Consider the following 20370-nt stretch of genomic DNA (forward strand, 5'->3'; position numbering starts at 1 on the left):
CCCAGGAGCCGCTCAACCCACAAACTCTTAGAAGATTCACTCTTCTTGTACTTAAGTCGGCATTGTGCCTTTTGTATTCAAATCCGATGCGATTTCTATGTTTCATCGTCGATGTGAAAGACCAAGGGATACAGTAAACGTGCACTGTTGCATCGGAATCTAATACTGGTCTCCCAGGAGCCGCTCAACCCACAAACTCTTAGAAGATTCACTCTTCTTGTACTTAAGTCGGCATTGTGCCTTTTGTATTCAATTCCGATGCGATTTCTATGTTTCATCGTCAATGTGAAGGTCCAAGGGATACAGTAAACCTGCACTGGTGCATCGGAATCTAATACTGGTCTCCCAGGAGCCGCTCAAACCACAAACTCTTAGAAGATTCACTCTTCCTATACTCAAGTCGGCATTGTGCCTTTTGTTTTCAATTCAGATGCGATTTCTATGATTCATCGTCAATGTGAAGGTCCAAGGGATACAGTAAACGTGCACTGGTGCATCGGAATCGAATACTGGTCTCCCAGGAGCCGCTCAAACCACAAACTCTTAGAAGATTCACTCTTCTTGTACATATGTCGGCATTGTGCCTTTTGTATTTAATTCCGATGCGATTTCTATGTTTCATCGTCAATGTGAAGGTCCAAGGCATACAATAAACCTGCACTGGTGGATCGGAATCTAATACTGGTCTCGCAGGAGCCGCGCAAACCACAAACTCTTAGAAGATTCACTCTTCCTATACTTAAGTCGGCATTGTGCCTTTTGTATTCAATTCCGATGCGATTTCTATGTTTCTTCGTCAATGTGAAGGTTCAAGGGATACAGTAAACCTGCACTGGTGCATCGGAATCTAATACTCGTCTCCCAGTTGCCGCTCAAACCACAAAACTCTTAGAAGATTCACTCTTTTTGTACATTAGTCGGCATTGTGAATTTTGTATTCAATTCCGATGCGATTTCTATGTTTCATCGTCCATGTGAGGGTCCAAGGGATACTGTAAACCTGCACTGGTGCATCGGAATCTAATACTGATCTCCCAGGAGCCGCTCAAACCACAAACTCTTAGAACATTCACTGTTCTTGTACTTAAGTCGGCATTTTGCCTTTTGTATTCAATTCCGATGCGATATCTATGTTTCATCGTCAATGTGAAGGTCCAAGGGATACAGTAAACCTGCACTGGTGCACCGGAATCTAATACTGGTCTCCCAGGAGCCGCTCAAACCACAAACTCTTAGAAGGTTCACTCTCCTTGTACTTAAGTTGGCATTGTGCCTTTTGTATTCAATTCCGATGCGATTTCTATGTTTCATCGTCAATGTGAAGGTCCAAGCGATACCGGAAACCTGCACTGGTGGATCGGAATCTAATACTGGTCTCCCAGGAGCCGCTCAAACCACAAATTCTTAGAAGATTCGCTCTTCTTGTACTTAAGTCGGCATTGTGCCTTTTGTATTCAATTCCGATGCGATTTCTATGTTTCATCGTCAATGTGAAGGTCCAAGGGATACAGTAAACATGCACTGGTGCATCGGAATCTAATACTGGTCTCTCAGGAGCCGCTCAAACCACAAACTCTTAGAAGATTAACTGTTCTTGTACTCAAGTCCGCATTGTGCCTTTTGTATGCAACTCCGATGCGATTTCTATGTTTCATCGTCAATGTGAAGGTCCAAGGGATACCGGAAACCTGCACTGGTGGATCGGAATCTAATACTTGTCTCCCATGAGCAGCTCAAACCACAAACTCTTAGGAGATTCACTGTTCTCGTACTGAAGTCCGCATTGTGCCTTTTGTATTCAATTCCGATGCGATTTCTATGTTTCATCGTCAATGTAAAGGTCCAAGGGATACAGTGAACGTGCATTGGTGCATCGGAATCTAATACTGGTCTCCCAGGAGCCGCTCAAACCGCAAACTCTTAGGAGATTCACTCTTCTTGTACTTAAGTCGGCATTGTGCCTTTTGTATTCAATTCCGATGCGATTTCTATGTTTCATCGTCAATGTGAAGGTCCAAGGCATACAGTAAACCTGCACTGGTGCATCTGAAACTAATACTGGTCTCCCAGGAGACGCTGAAACCACAAACTCTTAGAAGATTCACTCTTCTTGTACTTAAGTCGGCATTGTGCCTTTTGTATTCAATTCCGATGCGATTTCCATGTTTCATCGTCAATGTGAAGGTCCACGGGATACAGTAAACATGCACTGGTGCATCGGAATCTAATACTGGTCTCCCAGGAGCCGCTCAAACCACAAACTCTTAGAAGATTCACTCTTCCTATACGTAAGTCGTCATTGTGCCTTTTGTATTTAATTCCGATGCGATTTCTATGTTTCATCGTCAATGTGAAGGTCCAAGGGATACAGTAAACCTGCACTGGTGCATCGGAATCTAATACTGGTCTCCCAGGAGCCGCTCAAACCACAAACTCTTAGAACATTCACTCTTCTTGTACTTAAGTCGGCATTGTGCATTTTGTATTCAATTCCGATTCGATTTCTATGTTTCATCGTCAATGTGAAGGTCCAAGGGATACAGTAAACCTGCACTGGTGCATCGGAATCTAATACTGGTCTCCCAGGAGCCGCTCAACCCACAAACTCTTAGAAGATTCACTCTTCTTGTACTTAAGTCGGCATTGTGCCTTTTGTATTCAATTCCGATGCGATTTCTATGTTTCATCGTCAATGTGAAAGACCAAGGGATACAGTAAACGTGCACTGTTGCATCGGAATCTAATACTGGTCTCCCAGGAGCCGCTCAACCCACAAACTCTTAGAAGATTCACTCTTCTTGTACTTAAGTCGGCATTGTGCCTTTTGTATTAAATTCCGATGCGATTTCTATGTTTCATCGTCAATGTGAAGGTCCAAGGGATACAGTAACCGTGCAGTGATGCATCGGAATCTAATACTGGTCTCCCAGGAGCCGCTCAAACCGCAAACTCTTAGAAGATTCACTCTTCTTGTACTTAAGTCGGCATTGTGCATTTTGTATTCAATTCCGATGCGATTTCTATGTTTCATCGTCAATGTGAAGGTCCAACTGATACAGTAAACCTGCACTGGTGCATCGGAATCTAATACTAATCTCTCAGGAGCCGCTCAAACCACAAACTCTTAGAAGATTCACTGTTCTTGTACTGAAGTCCGCATTCTGCCTTTTGTATGCAACTCCGATGCGATTTCTATGTTTCATCGTCAATGTGAAGGTCCAAGGGATACCGGAAACCTGCACTGGTGGATCGGAATCTAATACTTGTCTCCCAGGAGCCGCTCAAACCACAAACACTTAGAAGGTTCACTCTCCTTGTACTTAAGTTGGCATTTTGCCTTTTGTATTCAATTCCGATGCCATTTCTATGTTTCATCGTCAATGTGAACGTCCAAGGGATACAGTAACCGTGCACTGGTGCATCGGAATCGAATACTGGTTTCCCAGGAGCCGCTCAAACCACAAACTCTAAGAAGATTCACTCTTCCTATACTTAAGTCGGCATTATGCTTTTTGTATTCTATTCCGATGCGATTTCCATGTTTCATCGTCAATGTGAAGGTCCAAGGGATACAGTAAACCTGCACTGGTGCATCGGAATCTAATACTGGTCTCCCAGGAGCCGCTCAAACCACAAACTCTTAGTAGATTCACTCTTCTTGTACATAAGTCGGCATTGTGCATTTTGTATTCAATTCCGATGCGATTTCTATGTTTCATCGTCAATGTGAGGGTCCAAGGGATACTGTAAACCTGCACTGGTGCATCGGAATCTAATACTGATCTCCCAGGAGCCGCTCAAACCACAAACTCTTAAAACATTCACTCTTCTTGTACTTAAGTCGGCATTTTGCCTTTTGTATTCAATTCCGATGCGATTTCTATGTTTCATCGTCAATGTGAAGGTCCAAGGGATACAGTAAACCTGCACTGGTGCACCGGAATCTAATACTGGTCTCCCAGGAGCCGCTCAAACCACAAACTCTTAGAAGGTTCACTCTCCTTGTACTTAAGTTGGCATTGTGCATTTTGTATTCAATTCCGATGCGATTTCTATGTTTCATCGTCAATGTGAAGGTCCAAGGGATACCGGAAACCTGCACTGGTGGATCGGAATCTAATACTGGTCTCCCAGGAGCCGTTCAAACCACAAACTCTTTGAAGATTCACTCTTCCTATACTTATATCGGCATTGTGCCTTTTGTATTCAATTCCGATTCGATTTCTATGTTTCATCGTCAATGTGAAGGTCCAAGGGATACAGTAAATCTGCACTGGTGCATCGGAATCTAATACTGGTCTCCCAGGAGCCGCTCAAACCACAAACTCTTAGAAGATTCACTCTTAATGTACATAAGTCGGCATTGTGCATTTTGTATTCAATTCCGATGCGATTTCTTTGTTTCATCGTCAATGTGAGGGTCCAAGGGATACTGTAAACCGGCACTGGTGCATCGGAATCTAATACTGGTCTCCCAGGAGCCGCTCAAACCACAAACTCTTAGAAGATTCACTCTTCTTGTACTTAAGTCGGCATTTTGCCTTTTGTATTCAATTCCGATGCGATTTCTATGTTTCATCGTCAATGCGAAGGTCCAAGGGATACAGTAAACCTACAATGGTGCACCGGAATCTAATACTGGTCTCCCAGGAGCCGCTCAAACCACAAATTCCTAGAAGGTTCACTCTCCTTGTACTTAAGTTGGCATTGTGCCTTTTGTATTCAATTCCGATGCGATTTCTTTGTTTAATCGCCAATGTGAAGGTCCAAGGGATACCGGAAACCTGCACTGGTGGATCGGAATCTAATGCTGGTCTCCCAGGAGCCGCTCAAACCACAAACTCATAGAAGATTCGCTCTTCTTGTACTTAAGTCGGCATTGTGCCTTTTGTATTCAATTCCGATGCGATTTCTATGTTTCATCGTCAATGTGAAGGTATAAGGGATACAGTAAACATGCACTGGTGCATCGGAATCTAATACTGGTCTCCCAGGAGCCGCTCAAACCACAAACTCTTAGAAGATTCACTCTTCCTATACTTAAGTCGGCATTGTGCTTTTTGTATTCAATTCCGATGCGATTTCTATGATTCATCGTCAATGTGAAGGTCCAAGGGATACAGTAAACCTGCACTGGTGCATCGGAATCTAATACTGGTCTCCCAGGAGCTGCTCAAACCACAAACTCTTAGGAGATTCACTGTTCTCGTACTGAAGTTCGCATTGTGCCTTTTGTATTCAATTCCGATGCGATTTCTATGTTTCATCGTCAATGTGAAGGTCCAAGGCATACAGTAAATCTGCACTGGTTCATCGGAATCTAATACTGGTCTGCCAGGAGCCGCTGAAACCACAAACTCTTAGAAGATTCACTCTTCTTGTAGTTAAGTCGGCATTGTGCCTTTTGTATTCAATTCCGATGCGATTTCCATGTTTCATCGTCAATGTGAAGGTCCAAGGGATACAGTAAACATGCACTGGTGCATCGGAATCTAATACTGGTCTCGCAGGAGCCGCTCAAACCACAAACTCTTAGAAGATTCACTCTTCTTGTACTTAAGTCGGCATTGTGCATTTTGTATTCAATTCCGATGCTATTTCTATGTTTCATCGTCAATATGAAGGTCCAAGGGATACAGTAAACCTGCACTGGTGCATCGGAATCTGATACTGGTCTCCCAGGAGCCGCTCAACCCACAAACTCTTAGAAGATTCACTCTTCTTGTACTTAAGTCGGCATTGTGCCTTTTGTATTCAATTCCGATGCGATTTCTATGTTTCATCGTCAATGTGAAAGGCCAAGGGATACAGTAAACGTGCACTGGTGCATCTGAATCGAATACTGGTCTCCCAGGAGCCGCTCAAACCACAAACTCTTAGAAGATTCACTCTTCTTGTACATAAGTCGGCATTGTGCCTTTTGTATTCAATTCCGATGCGATTTCTATGTTTCATCGTCAATGTGAAGGTCCAAGGCATACAATAAACCTGCACTGTTGGATCGGAATCTAATACTGGTCTCGCAGGAGCCGCTCAAACTACAAACTCTTAGAAGATTCACTCTTCCTATACTTAAGTCGGCATTGTGCCTTTTGTATTCAATTCCGATGCGATTTCTATGTTTCATCGTCAATGTGAAGGTCCAAGGGATACAGTAAACCTGCACTGGTGCATCGGAATCTAATACTGGTCTCCCAGGAGCCGCTCAAACCACAAACTCTTAGAAGATTCACTCTTCTTGTACATAAGTCGGCATTGTGCATTTTGTATTCAATTCCGATGCGATTTCTATGTTTCATCGTCAATGTGAGAGTCCAAGGGATACTGTAAACCTGCACTGGTGCATCGGAATCTAATACTGATCTCCCAGGAGCCGCTCAAACAACAAACTCTTAGAACATTCGCTCTTCTTGTACTTAAGTCGGCATTTTGCCTTTTGTATTCAATTCCGATGCGATTTCTATGTTTCATCGTCAATGTGAAGGTCCAAGGGATACAGTAAACATGCACTGGTGCATCGGAATCTAATACTGGTCTCACAGGAGCCGCTCAAACCACAAACTCTTAGAAGATTCACTGTTCTTGTACTGAATTCCGCATTGTGCCTTTTGTATTCAACTCCGATGCGATTTCTATGTTTCATCGTCAATGTGAAGGTCCAAGGGATACCGGAAACCTGCACTGGTGGATCGGAATCTAATACTGGTCTCCCAGGAGCCACTCAAACCACAAACTCTTAGGAGATTCACTGTTCTCGTACTGAAGTCCGCATTGTGCCTTTTGTATTCAATTCCGATGCGATTTCTATGTTTCATCGTCAATGTGAACGTCCAAGGGATACAGTAAACGTGCATTGGTGCATCGGAATCTAATACTGGTCTCCCAGGAGCCGCTCAAAAAGCAAACTCTTAGAAGATTCACTCTTCTTGTACTTAAGTCGGCATTGTGCCTTTTGTATTCAATTCCGATGCGATTTCTATGTTTCATCGTCAATGTGAAGGTCCAAGGCATACAGTAAACCTGCACTGGAGGATCGGAATCTAATACTGGTCTCCCAGGAGACGCTGAAACCACAAACTCTTAGAAGATTCACTCTTCTTGTACTTAAGTCGGCATTGTGCCTTTTGTATTCAATTCCGATGCGATTTCCATGTTTCATCGTCAATGTGAAGGTCCACGGGATACAGTAAACATGCACTGGTGCATCGGAATCTAATACTGGTCTCCCAGGAGCCGCTCAAACCACAAACTCTCAGAAGATTCACTCTTCCTATACTTAAGTCGCCATTGTGACTTTTGTATTCAACTCCGATGCGATTTCTATGTTTCATCGTCAATGTGAAGGTCCAAGGGATACCGGAAACCTGCACTGGTGGATCGGAATCTAATACTGGTCTCCCAGGAGCCGCTCAAACCACAAACTCTTAGAAGATTCGCTCTTCTTGTACTTAAGTCGGCATTGTGCCTTTTGTATTCAATTCCGATGCGATTTCTATGTTTCATCGTCAATGTGAAGGTCCAAGGGATACTGTAAACATGCACTGGTGCATCGGAATCTAATACTGGTCTCTCAGGAGCCGCTCAAACCACAAACTCTTAGAAGATTCACTGTTCTTGTACTGAAGTCCGCATTGTGCCTTTTGTATTCAACTCCGATGCGATTTCTATGTTTCATCGTCAATGTGAAGGTCCAAGGGATACCGAAAACCTGCACTGGTGCATCGGAATCTAATACTGGTCTCCCAGGAGCCACTCAAACCACAAACTCTTAGAAGATTCACTCTTCTTGTACTTAAGTCGGCATTGTGCCTTTTGTATTCAATTCCGATGCGATTTCCATGTTTCATCGTCAATGTGAAGGTCCAGGGGATCCAGTAAACATTCACTGGTTCATCGGAATCCAATACTGGTCTCCCAGGAGTCGCTCAAACCACAAACTCTCAGAAGATTCACTCTTCCTATACTTAAGTCGTCATGGTGCCTTTTGTATTCAATTTCGATGCGATTTCTATGTTTCATCGTCAATGTGAAGGTCCAAGGGATGCAGTAAACCTGCACTGGTGCATCGGAATCTAATACTGGTCTCCCAGGAGCCGCTCAAACCACAAACTCTTAGAAGATTCACTCTTCTTGTACTTAAGTCGGCATTGTGCATTTTGTATTCAATTCCGATGCGATTTCTATGTTTCATCGTCAATGTGAAGGTCCAAGGCATACAGTAAACCTGCACTGGTGCATCGGAATCTAATACTGGTCTCCCAGGAGCCGCTCAACCCACAAACTCTTAGAAGATTCACTCTTCTTGTACTTAAGTCGGCATTGTGCCTTTTGTATTCAAATCCGATGCGATTCCTATGTTTCATCGTCAATGTGAAAGACCAAGGGATACAGTAAACGTGCACTGTTGCATCGGAATCTAATACTGGTCTCCCAGGAGCCGCTAAACCCACAAACTCTTAGAAGATTCGCTCTTCTTGTACTTAAGTCGGCATTGTGCCTTTTGTATTCAAATCCGATGCGATTTCTATGTTTCATCGTCAATGTGAAAGACCAAGGGATACAGAAAACGTGCACTGTTGCATCGGAATCTAATACTGGTCTCCCAGGAGCCGCTAAACCCACAAACTCTTAGAAGATTCACTCTTCCTATACTCAAGTCGGCATTGTGCCTTTTGTTTTCAATTCCGATGCGATTTCTATGTTTCATCGTCAATGTAAAGGTCCAAGGGATACAGTGAACGTGCATTGGTGCATCGGAATCTAATACTGGTCTCCCAGGAGCCACTCAAACCGCAAAATCTTAGGAGATTCACTCTTCTTGTACTTAAGTCGGCATTGTGCCTTTTGTATTCAATTCCGATGCGATTTCTATGTTTCATCGTCAATGTGAAGGTCCAAGGCATACAGTAAACCTGCACTGGTGCATCGGAATCTAATACTGGTCTCCCAGGAGACGCTGAAACCACAAACTCTTAGAAGATTCACTCTTCTTGTACTTAAGTCGGCTTTGTGCCCTTTGTATTCAATTCCGATGCGATTTCCATGTTTCATCGTCATTGTGAGGGTCCACGGGATACAGTAAACATGCACTGGTGCATGGGAATCTAATACTGGTCTCCCAGGAGCCGCTCAAACCACAAACTCTTAGAAGATTCACTCTTCCTATACTTAAGTCGTCATTGTGCCTTTTGTATTTAATTCCGATGCGATTTCTATGTTTCATCGTCAATGTGAAGGTCCAAGGGATACAGTAAACCTGCACTGGTGCATCGGAATCTAATACTGGTCTCCCAGGAGCCGCTCAAACCACAAACTCTTAGAAGATTCACTCTTCTTGTACTTAAGTCGGCATTGTGCCTTTTGTATTCAATTCCGATGCGATTTCTATGTTTCATCGTCAATGTGAAAGACCAAGGGATACAGTAAACGTGCACTGTTGCATCGGAATCTAATACTGGTCTCCCAGGTGCCGCTCAACCCACAAACTCTTAGAAGATTCACTCTTCTTGTACTTAAGTCGGCATTGTGCCTTTTGTATTCAATTCCGATGCGATTTCTATGTTTCATCGTCAATGTGAAGGTCCAAGGGATACAGTATACGTGAAGTGGTGCATCGGAATCTAATACTGGTCTCCCAGGAGCCGCTGAAACCACAAACTCTTAGAAGATTCACTCTTCTTGTACTTAAGTCGGCATTGTGCATTTTGTATTCAATTCCGATGCGATTTCTATGTTTCATCGTCAATGTGAAGGTCCAACTGATACAGTAAACCTGCACTGGTGCATCGGAATCTAATACTGGTCTCTCAGGAGCCGCTCAAACCACAAACTCTTAGAAGATTCACTGTTCTTGTACTGAAGTCCGAATTGTGCCTTTTGTATGCAACTCCGATGCGATTTCTATGTTTCATCGTCAATGTGAAGGTCCAAGGGATACCGGAAACCTGGACTGGTGGATCGGAATCTAATACTTGTCTCCCAGGAGCCGCTCAAACCACAAACTCTTAGAAGGTTCACTCTCCTTGTACTTAAGTTGGCATTTTGCCTTTTGTATTCAATTCCGATGCGATTTCTATGTTTCATCGTCAATGTGAACGTCCAAGGGATACAGTAACCGTGCACTGGTGCATGGGAATCGAATACTGGTTTCCCAGGAGCCGCTCAAACCACAAACTCTTAGAAGATTCACTCTTCCTATACTTAAGTCGGCATTGTGCCTTTTGTATTCAATTCCGATGCGAATTCTATGTTTCATCGTCAATGTGAAGGTCCAAGGGATACAGTAAACCTGCACTGGTGCATCGGAATCTAATACTGGTCTCCCAGGAGCCGCTCAAACCACAAACTCTTAGTAGATTCACTCTTCTTGTACATAAGTTGGCATTGTGCCTTTTGTATTCAATTCCGATGCGATTTCTATGTTTCATCGTCAATGTGAAGGTCCAAGGGATACCGGAAACCTGCACTGGTGGATCGGAATCTAATACTGGTCTCCCAGGAGCCGCTCAAACCACAAACTCTTAGAAGATTCGCTTTTCTTGTACTTAAGTCGGCATTGTGCCTTTTGTATTCAATTCCGATGCGATTTCTATGTTTCATCGTCAAAGTGAAGGTCCAAGGGATACAGTAAACATGCACTGGTGCATCGGAATCTAATACTGGTCTCTCAGGAGCCGCTCAAACCACAAACTCTTAGAAGATTCACTGTTCTTGTACTGAAGTCCGCATTGGGCCTTTTGTATGCAACTCCGATGCGATTTCTATGTTTCATCGTCAATTTTAAGGTCCAAGGGATACCGGAAACCAGCTCTGGTGGATCGGAATCGAATACTGGTCTCCCAGGAGGCGCTCAAACCACAAACTCTTAGAAGATTCACTCTTCTTGTACTTAAGTCGGCATTGTGCATTTTGTATTCAATTCCGATGCGATTTCTATGTTTCATCGTCAATGTGAAGGTCCAAGGCATACAGTAAAACTGCACTGGTGCATCGGAATCTAATACTTGTCTCCCAGGAGCCGCTCAACCCACAAACTCTTAGAAGATTCACTCTTCTTGTACTTAAGTCGGCATTGTGCCTTTTGTATTCAAATCCGATGCGATTTCTATTTTTCATCGTCAATGTGAAAGACCAAGGGATACAGTAAACGTGCACTGTTGCATCGGAATCTAATACTGGTCTCCCAGGAGCCGCTAAACCCACAAACTCTTAGAAGATTCACTCTTCTTGTACTTAAGTCGGCATTGTGCCTTTTGTATTCAATTCCGATGCGATTTCTATGTTTCATCGTCAATGTGAAGGTCCAAGGGATTCAGTAAACCTGCACTGGTGCATCGGAATCTAATACTGGTCTCCCAGGAGCCGCTCAAACCACAAACTCTTAGAAGATTCACTCTTCCTATACTCAAGTCGGCATTGTGCCTTTTGTTTTCAATTCCGATGCGATTTCTATGATTCATCGTCAATGTGAAGGTCCAAGGGATACAGTAAACGTGCACTGGTGCATCGGAATCGAATACTGGTCTCCGAGGTGCCGCTCAAACCACAAACTCTTAGAAGATTCACTCTTCTTGTACATAAGTCGGCATTGTGCCTTTTGTATTCAATTCCGATGCGATTTCTATGTTTCATCGTCAATGTGAAGGTCCAAGGGATACCGGAAACCTGCACTGGTGGATCGGAATCTAATACTTGTCTCCCATGAGCCGCTCAAACCACAAACTCTTAGGAGATTCACTGTTCTCGTACTGAAGTCTGCATTGTGCCTTTTGTATTCAATTCCGATGCGATTTCTATGTTTCATCGTCAATGTAAAGGTCCAAGGGATACAGTGAACGTGCACTGGTGCATCGGAATCTAATACTGGTCTCCCAGGAGCCGCTCAAACCACAAACTCTTAGAAGATTCACTCTTCTTGTACTTAAGTCGGCATTGTGCATTTTGTATTCAATTCCGATGCGATTTCTATGCTTCATCGTCAATGTGAAGGTCCAAGGGATACAGTTAACCTGCACTGGTGCATCGGAATCTAATACTGGTCTCCCAGGAGCCGCTCAACCCACAAACTCTTAGAAGATTCACTCTTCTTGTACTTAAGTCAGCATTGTGCCTTTTGTATTCAATTCCGATGCGATTTCTATGTTTCATCGTCAATGTGAAAGACCAAGGGATACAGTAAACGTGCACTGTTGCATCGGAATCTAATACTGGTCTCCCAGGTGCCGCTCAACCCACAAACTCTTAGAAGATTCACTCTTCTTGTACTTAAGTCGGCATTGTGCCTTTTGTATTCAATTCCGATGCGATTTATATGTTTCATCGTCAATGTGAAGGTCCAAGGGATACAGTAAACGTGAAGTGGTGCATCGGAATCTAATACTGGTCTCCCAGGAGCCGCTCAAATCGCAAACTCTTAGAAGATTCACTCTTCTTGTACTTAAGTCGGCATTGTGCATTTTGTATTCAATTCCGATGCGATTTCTATGTTTCATCGTCAATGTGAAGGTCCAACTGATACAGTAAACCTGCACTGGTGCATCGGAATCTAATACTGGTCTCTCAGGAGCCGCTCAAACCACAAACTCTTAGAAGATTCACTGTTCTTGTACTGAAGTCCGAATTGTGCCTTTTGTATGCAACTCCGATGCGATTTCTATGTTTCATCGTCAATGTGAAGGTCCAAGGGATACCGGAAACCTGCACTGGTGGATCGGAATCTAATACTTGTCTCCCAGGAGCCGCTCAAACCACAAACTCTTAGAAGGTTCACTCTCCTTGTACTTAAGTTGGCATTTTGCCTTTTGTATTCAATTCCGATGCGATTTCTATGTTTCATCGTCAATGTGAACGTCCAAGGGATACAGTAACCGTGCACTGGTGCATGGGAATCGAATACTGGTTTCCCAGGAGCCGCTCAAACCACAAACTCTTAGAAGGTTCACTCTTCTTGTACATAAGTCGGCATTGTGCATTTTGTATTCAATTCCGATGCGATTTCTATGTTTCATCGTCAATGTGAGGGTCCAAGGGATACTGTAAACCTGCACTGGTGCATCGGAATCTAATACTGGTCTCCCAGGAGCCGCTCAAACCACAAACTCTTAGAACATTCACTCTTCTTGTACTTAAGTCGCCATTTTGCCTTTTGTATTCAATTCCGATGCGATTTCTATGTTTCATCGTCAATGTGAAGGTCCAAGGGATACAGTAAACCTGCACTGGTGCACCGGAATCTAATACTGGTCTCCCAGGAGCCGCTCAAACCACAAACTCTTAGAAGGTTCACTCTCCTTGTACTTAAGTTGGCATTGTGCCTTTTGTATTCAATTCCGATGCGATTTCTATGTTTCATCGTCAATGTGAAGGTCCAAGGGATACCGGAAACCTGCACTGGTGGATCGGAATCTAATACTGGTCTCCCAGGAGCCGCTCAAACCACAAATTCTTAGAAGATTCGCTTTTCTTGTACTTAAGTCGGCATTGTGCCTTTTGTATTCAATTCCGATGCGATTTCTATGTTTCATCGTCAAAGTGAAGGTCCAAGGGATACAGTAAACATGCACTGGTGCATCGGAATCTAATACTGGTCTCTCAGGAGCCGCTCAAACCACAAACTCTTAGAAGATTCACTGTTCTTGTACTGAAGTCCGCATTGGGCCTTTTGTATGCAACTCCGATGCGATTTCTATGTTTCATCGTCAATTTGAAGGTCCAAGGGATACCGGAAACCAGCTCTGGTGGATCGGAATCTAATACTGGTCTCCCAGGAGCCGCTCAAACCACAAACTCTTAGAAGATTCACTCTTCTTGTACTTAAGTCGGCATTGTGCATTTTGTATTCAATTCCGATGCGATTTCTATGTTTCATCGTCAATGTGAAGGTCCAAGGCATACAGTAAACCTGCACTGGTGCATCGGAATCTAATACTTGTCTCCCAGGAGCCGCTCAACCCACAAACTCTTAGAAGATTCACTCTTCTTGTACTTAAGTCGGCATTGTGCCTTTTGTATTCAAATCCGATGCGATGTCTATGTTTCATCGTCAATGTGAAAGACCAAGGGATACAGTAAACGTGCACTGTTGCATCGGAATCTAATACTGGTCTCCCAGGAGCCGCTAAACCCACAAACTCTTAGAAGATTCACTCTTCTTGTACTTAAGTCGGCATTGTGCCTTTTGTATTCAATTCCGATGCGATTTCTATGTTTCATCGTCAATGTGAAGGTTCAAGGGATACAGTAAACCTGCACTGGTGCATCGGAATCTAATACTGGTCTCCCAGGAGCCGCTCAAACCACAAACTCTTAGAAGATTCACTCTTCTTGTACATAAGTCGGCATTGTGCATTTTGTATTCAATTCCGATGCGATTTCTATGTTTCATCGTCAATGTGAGGGTCCAAGGGATACTGTAAACCTGCACTGGTGCATCGGAATCTAATACTGGTCTCCCAGGAGCCGCTCAAACCACAAACTCTTAGAACATTCACTCTTCTTGTACTTAAGTCGGCATTTTGCCTTTTGTATTCAATTCCGATGCGATTTCTATGTTTCATCGTCAATGTGAAGGTCCAAGGGATACAGTAAACCTGCACTGGTGCACCGGAATGTAATACTGGTCTCCCAGGAGCCGCTCAAACCACAAACTCTTAGAAGGTTCACTCTCCTTGTACTTAAGTTGGCATTGTGCCTTTTGTATTCAATTCCGATGCGATTTCTATGTTTCATCGTCAATGTGAAGGTCCAAGGGATACCGGAAACCTGCACTGGTGGATCGGAATCTAATACTGGTCTCCCAGGAGCCGCTCAAACCACAAACTCTTAGAAGATTCGCTCTTCTTGTACTTAAGTCGGCATTGTGCCTTTTGTATTCAATTCCGATGCGATTTCTATGTTTCATCGTCAATGTGAAGGTCCAAGGGATACAGTAAACATGCACTGGTGCATCGGAATCTAATACTGGTCTCTCAGGAGCCGCTCAAACCACAAACTCTTAGAAGATTAACTGTTCTTGTACTCAAGTCCGCATTGTGCCTTTTGTATGCAACTCCTATGCGATTTCTATGTTTCATCGTCAATGTGAAGGTCCAAGGGATACCGGAAACCTGCACTGGTGGATCGGAATCTAATACTTGTCTCCCATGAGCCGCTCAAACCACAAACTCTTAGAAGATTCACTCTTCTTGTACTTAAGTCGGCATTGTGCCTTTTGCATTCAATTCCGATGCGATTTCTATGCTTCATCGTCAATGTGAAGGTCCAACTAATACAGTAAACCTGCACTGGTGCATCGGAATCTAATACTGGTCTCTCAGGAGCCGCTCAAACCACAAACTCTTAGAAGATTCACTGTTCTTGTACTGAAGTCCGAATTGTGCCTTTTGTATGCAACTCCGATGCGATTTCTATCTTTCATCGTCAATGTGAAGGTCCAAGGGATACCGGAAACCTGCACTGGTGGATCGGAATCTAATACTTGTCTCCCAGGAGCCGCTCACACCACAAACTCTTAGAAGGTTCACTCTCCTTGTACTTAAGTTGGCATTTTGCCTTTTGTATTCGATTCCGATGCGATTTCTATGTTTCATCGTCAATGTGAACGTCCAAGGGATGCAGTAACCGTGCACTGGTGCATGGGAATCGAATACTGGTTTCCCAGGAGCCGCTCAAACCACAAACTCTTAGAAGATTCACTCTTCCTATACTTAAGTCGGCATTGTGCCTTTTGTATTCAATTCCGATGCGATTTCTATGTTTCATCGTCAATGTGAATGTCCAAGGGATACAGTAAACCTGCACTGGTGCATCGGAATCTAATACTGGTCTCCCAGGAGCCGCTCAAACCACAAACTCTTAGTAGATTCACTCTTCTTGTACATAAGTCGGCATTGTGCATTTTGTATTCAATTCCGATGCGATTTCTATGTTTCATCGTCAATGTGAGGGTCCAAGGGATACTGTAAACCTGCACTGGTGCATCGGAATCTAATACTGATCTCCCAGGAGCCGCTCAAACCACAAACTCTTAGAACATTCACTCTTCTTGTACTTAAGTCGCCATTTTGCCTTTTGTATTCAATTCCGATGCGATTTCTATGTTTCATCGTCAATGTGAAGGTCCAAGGGATACAGTAAACCTGCACTGGTGCACCGGAATCTAATACTGGTCTCCCAGGAGCCGCTCAAACCACAAACTCTTAGAAGGGTCACTCTCCTTGTACTTAAGTTGGCATTGTGCCTTTTGTATTCAATTCCGATGCGATTTCTATGTTTCATCGTCAATGTGAAGGTCCAAGGGATACCGGAAACCTGCACTGGTGGATCGGAATCTAATACTGGTCTCCCAGGAGCCGCTCAAACTACAAACTCTTAGAAGATTCGCTTTTCTTGTACTTAAGTCGGCATTGTGCCTTTTGTATTCAATTCCGATGCGATTTCTATGTTTCATCGTCAAACTGAAGGTCCAAGGGATACAGTAAACATGCACTGGTGCATCGGAATCTAATACTGGTTCCTCAGGAGCCGCTCAAACCACAAACTCTTAGAAGATTCTCTGTTCTTGTACTGAAGTCGGCATTGTGCCTTTTGTATTCAATTCCGATGCGATTTCTATGTTTCATCGTCAATGTGAAGGACCAAGGGATACAGTAGACCTGCACTGGTGGATCGGAATCTAATACTGGTCTCCCAGGAGCCGCTCAAACCACAAACTCTTAGAAGGTTCACTCTCCTTGTACTTAAGTTGGCATTTTGCCTTTTGTATTCGATTCCGATGCGATTTCTATGTTTCATCGTCAATGTGAACGTCCAAGGGATGCAGTAACCGTGCACTGGTGCATGGGAATCGAAAACTGGTTTCCCAGGAGCCGCTCAAACCACAAACTCTTAGAAGATTCACTCTTCCTATACTTAAGTCGGCATTGTGCCTTTTGTATTCAATTCCGATGCGATTTCTATGTTTCATCGTCAATGTGAAGGTCCAAGGGATACAGTAAACCTGCACTGGTGCATCGGAATCTAATACTGGTCTCCCAGGAGCCGCTCAAACCACAAACTCTTAGTAGATTCACTCTTCTTGTACATAAGTCGGCATTGTGCATTTTGTATTCAATTCCGATGCGATTTCTATGTTTCATCGTCAATGTGAGGGTCCAAGGGATACTGTAAACCTGCACTGGTGCATCGGAATCTAATACTGATCTCCCAGGAGCCGCTCAAACCACAAACTCTTAGAACATTCACTCTTCTTGTACTTAAGTCGCCATTTTGCCTTTAGTATTCAATTCCGATGCGATTTCTATGTTTCATCGTCAATGTGAAGGTCCAAGGGATACAGTAAACCTGCACTGGTGCACCGGAATCTAATACTGGTCTCCCAGGAGCCGCTCAAACCACAAATTCTTAGAAGGTTCACTCTCCTTGTACTTAAGTTGGCATTGTGCCTTTTGTATTCAATTCCGATGCGATTTCTATGTTTCATCGTCAATGTGAAGGTCCAAGGGATACCGGAAACCTGCTCTGGTGGATCGGAATCTAATACTGGTCTCCCAGGAGCCGCTCAAACCACAAACTGTTAGGAGATTCACTGTTCCCGTACTGAAGTCAGCATTGTGCCTTTTGTATTCAATTCCGATGCGATTTCTATGTTTCATCGTCAATGTGAAGGTCCAAGGGATACAGTAAACGTGCATTGGTGCATCGGAATTTAATACTGGTCTCCCAGGAGCCGCTCAAACCGCAAACTCTTAGGAGATTCACTCTTCTTGTACTTAAGTCGGCATTGTGCATTTTGTATGCAATTCCGATGCGATTTCTATGTCTCATCGTCAATGTGAAGGTCCAAGGCATACAGTAAACCTGCACTGGTGCATCGGAATCTAATACTGGTCTCCCAGGAGCCGCTCAAACCACAAACTCTTAGATGATTCACTCTTCCTATACTTAAGTCGTTATTGTGAATTTTGTATTTAATTCCAATGCGATTTCTATGTTTCATCGTCAATGTGAAGTCCAAGGGATACAGTAAACCTGCACTGGTGCATCGGAATCTAATACTGGTCTCCCAGGAGCCGCTCAAACCACAAACTCTTAGAAGATTCACTCTTCTTATACTTAAGTCGGCATTGTGACTTTTGTATTCAATTCCGATGCGATTTCTATGTTTCATCGTCAATGTGAAAGACCAAGGGATACAGTAAACGTGCACTGTTTCATCGGAATCTAATACTGGTCTCCCAGGAGCCGCTCAACCCACAAACTCTTAGAAGATTCACTCTTCTTGTACTTAAGTCGGTATTGTGCCTTTTGTATTCAATTCCGATGCGATTTCTATGTTTCATCTTCAATGTGAAGGTCCAAGGGATACAGTAAACGTGCAGTGGTGCATCGGAATCTAATACTGGTCTCCCAGGAGCCGCTCAAACCGCAAACTCTTAGAAGATTCACTCTTCTTGTACTTAAGTCGGCATTGTGCATTTTGTATTCAATTCCGATGCGATTTCTATGTTTCATCGTCAATGTGAAGGTCCAAGGCATACAGTAAACCTACACTGGTGCATCGGAATCTGATACTGGTCTCCCAGGAGACGCTGAAACCACAAACTCTTAGAAGATTCACTCTTCTTGTACTTAAGTCGGCATTGTGCCTTTTGTATTCAATTCCGATGCGATTTCCATGTTTCATCGTCAATGTGAAGGTCCAAGGGATACAGTAAACATGCACTGGTGCATCGGAATCTAATACTGGTCTCCCAGGAGCCGCTCAACCCACAAACTCTTTGAAGATTCACTCTTCTTGTACTTAAGTCGGCATTGTGCCTTTTGAATTCAATTACGATGCGATTTCTATGTTTCATCGTCAATGTGAAGGTCCAAGGGATACAGTAAACCTGCACTGGTGCATCGGAATCTAATACTGGTCTCCCAGGAGCCGCTCAAACCACAAACTCTTAGAAGATTCACTCTTCTTGTACATAAGTCGGCATTGTGCATTTTGTATTCAATTCCGATGCGATTTCTATGTTTCATCGTCAATGTGACAGTCCAAGGGATACTGTAAACCTGCACTGGTGCATCGGAATCTAATACTGATCTCCCAGGAGCCGCTCAAACCACAAACTCTTAGAACATTCGCTCTTCTTGTACTTAAGTCGCCATTTTGCATTTGTATTCAATTCCGATGCGATTTCTATGTTTCATCGTCAATGTGAAGGTCCAAGGGATACAGTAAACCTGCACTGGTGCACCGGAATCTAATACTGGTCTCCCAGGAGCCGCTCAAACCACAAACTCTTAGAAGGTTCACTCTCCTTGTACTTAAGTTGGCATTGTGCCTTTTGTATTCAATTCCGATGCGATTTCTATGTTTCATCGTCAATGTGAAGGTCCAAGGGATACCGGAAACCTGCTCTGGTGGATCGGAATCTAATACTGGTCTCCCAGGAGCCGCTCAAACCACAAACTGTTAGGAGATTCACTGTTCCCGTACTGAAGTCAGCATTGTGCCTTTTGTATTCAATTCCGATGCGATTTCTATGTTTCATCGTCAATGTGAAGGTCCAAGGGATACAGTAAACGTGCATTGGTGCATCGGAATTTAATACTGGTCTCCCAGGAGCCGCTCAAACCGCAAACTCTTAGGAGATTCACTCTTCTTGTACTTAAGTCGGCATTGTGCCTTTTGTATGCAATTCCGATGCGATTTCTATGTTTCATCGTCAATGTGAAGGTCCAAGGCATACAGTAAACCTGCACTGGTGCATCGGAATCTAATACTGGTCTCCCAGGAGCCGCTCAAACCACAAACTCTTAGATGATTCACTCTTCCTATACTTAAGTCGTTATTGTGCCTTTTGTATTTAATTCCAATGCGATTTCTATGTTTCATCGTCAATGTGAAAGACAAAGGGATACAGTAAACGTGCACTGTTTCATCGGAATCTAATACTGGTCTCCCAGGAGCCGCTCAACCCACAAACTCTTAGAAGATTCACTCTTCTTGTACTTAAGTCGGTATTGTGCCTTTTGTATTCAATTCCGATGCGATTTCTATGTTTCATCTTCAATGTGAAGGTCCAAGGGATACAGTAAACGTGCAGTGGTGCATCGGAATCTAATACTGGTCTCCCAGGAGCCGCTCAAACCGCAAACTCTTAGAAGATTCACTCTTCTTGTACTTAAGTCGGCATTGTGCATTTTGTATTCAATTCCGATGCGATTTCTATGTTTCATCGTCAATGTGAAGGTCCAAGGCATACAGTAAACCTGCACTGGTGCATCGGAATCTGATACTGGTCTCCCAGGAGACGCTGAAACCACAAACTCTTAGAAGATTCACTCTTCTTGTACTTAAGTCGGCATTGTGCCTTTTGT

This window comes from Schistocerca nitens, chromosome 3, assembly GCF_023898315.1.
Source record: "Schistocerca nitens isolate TAMUIC-IGC-003100 chromosome 3, iqSchNite1.1, whole genome shotgun sequence".
Taxonomy (NCBI): domain Eukaryota; kingdom Metazoa; phylum Arthropoda; class Insecta; order Orthoptera; family Acrididae; genus Schistocerca; species Schistocerca nitens.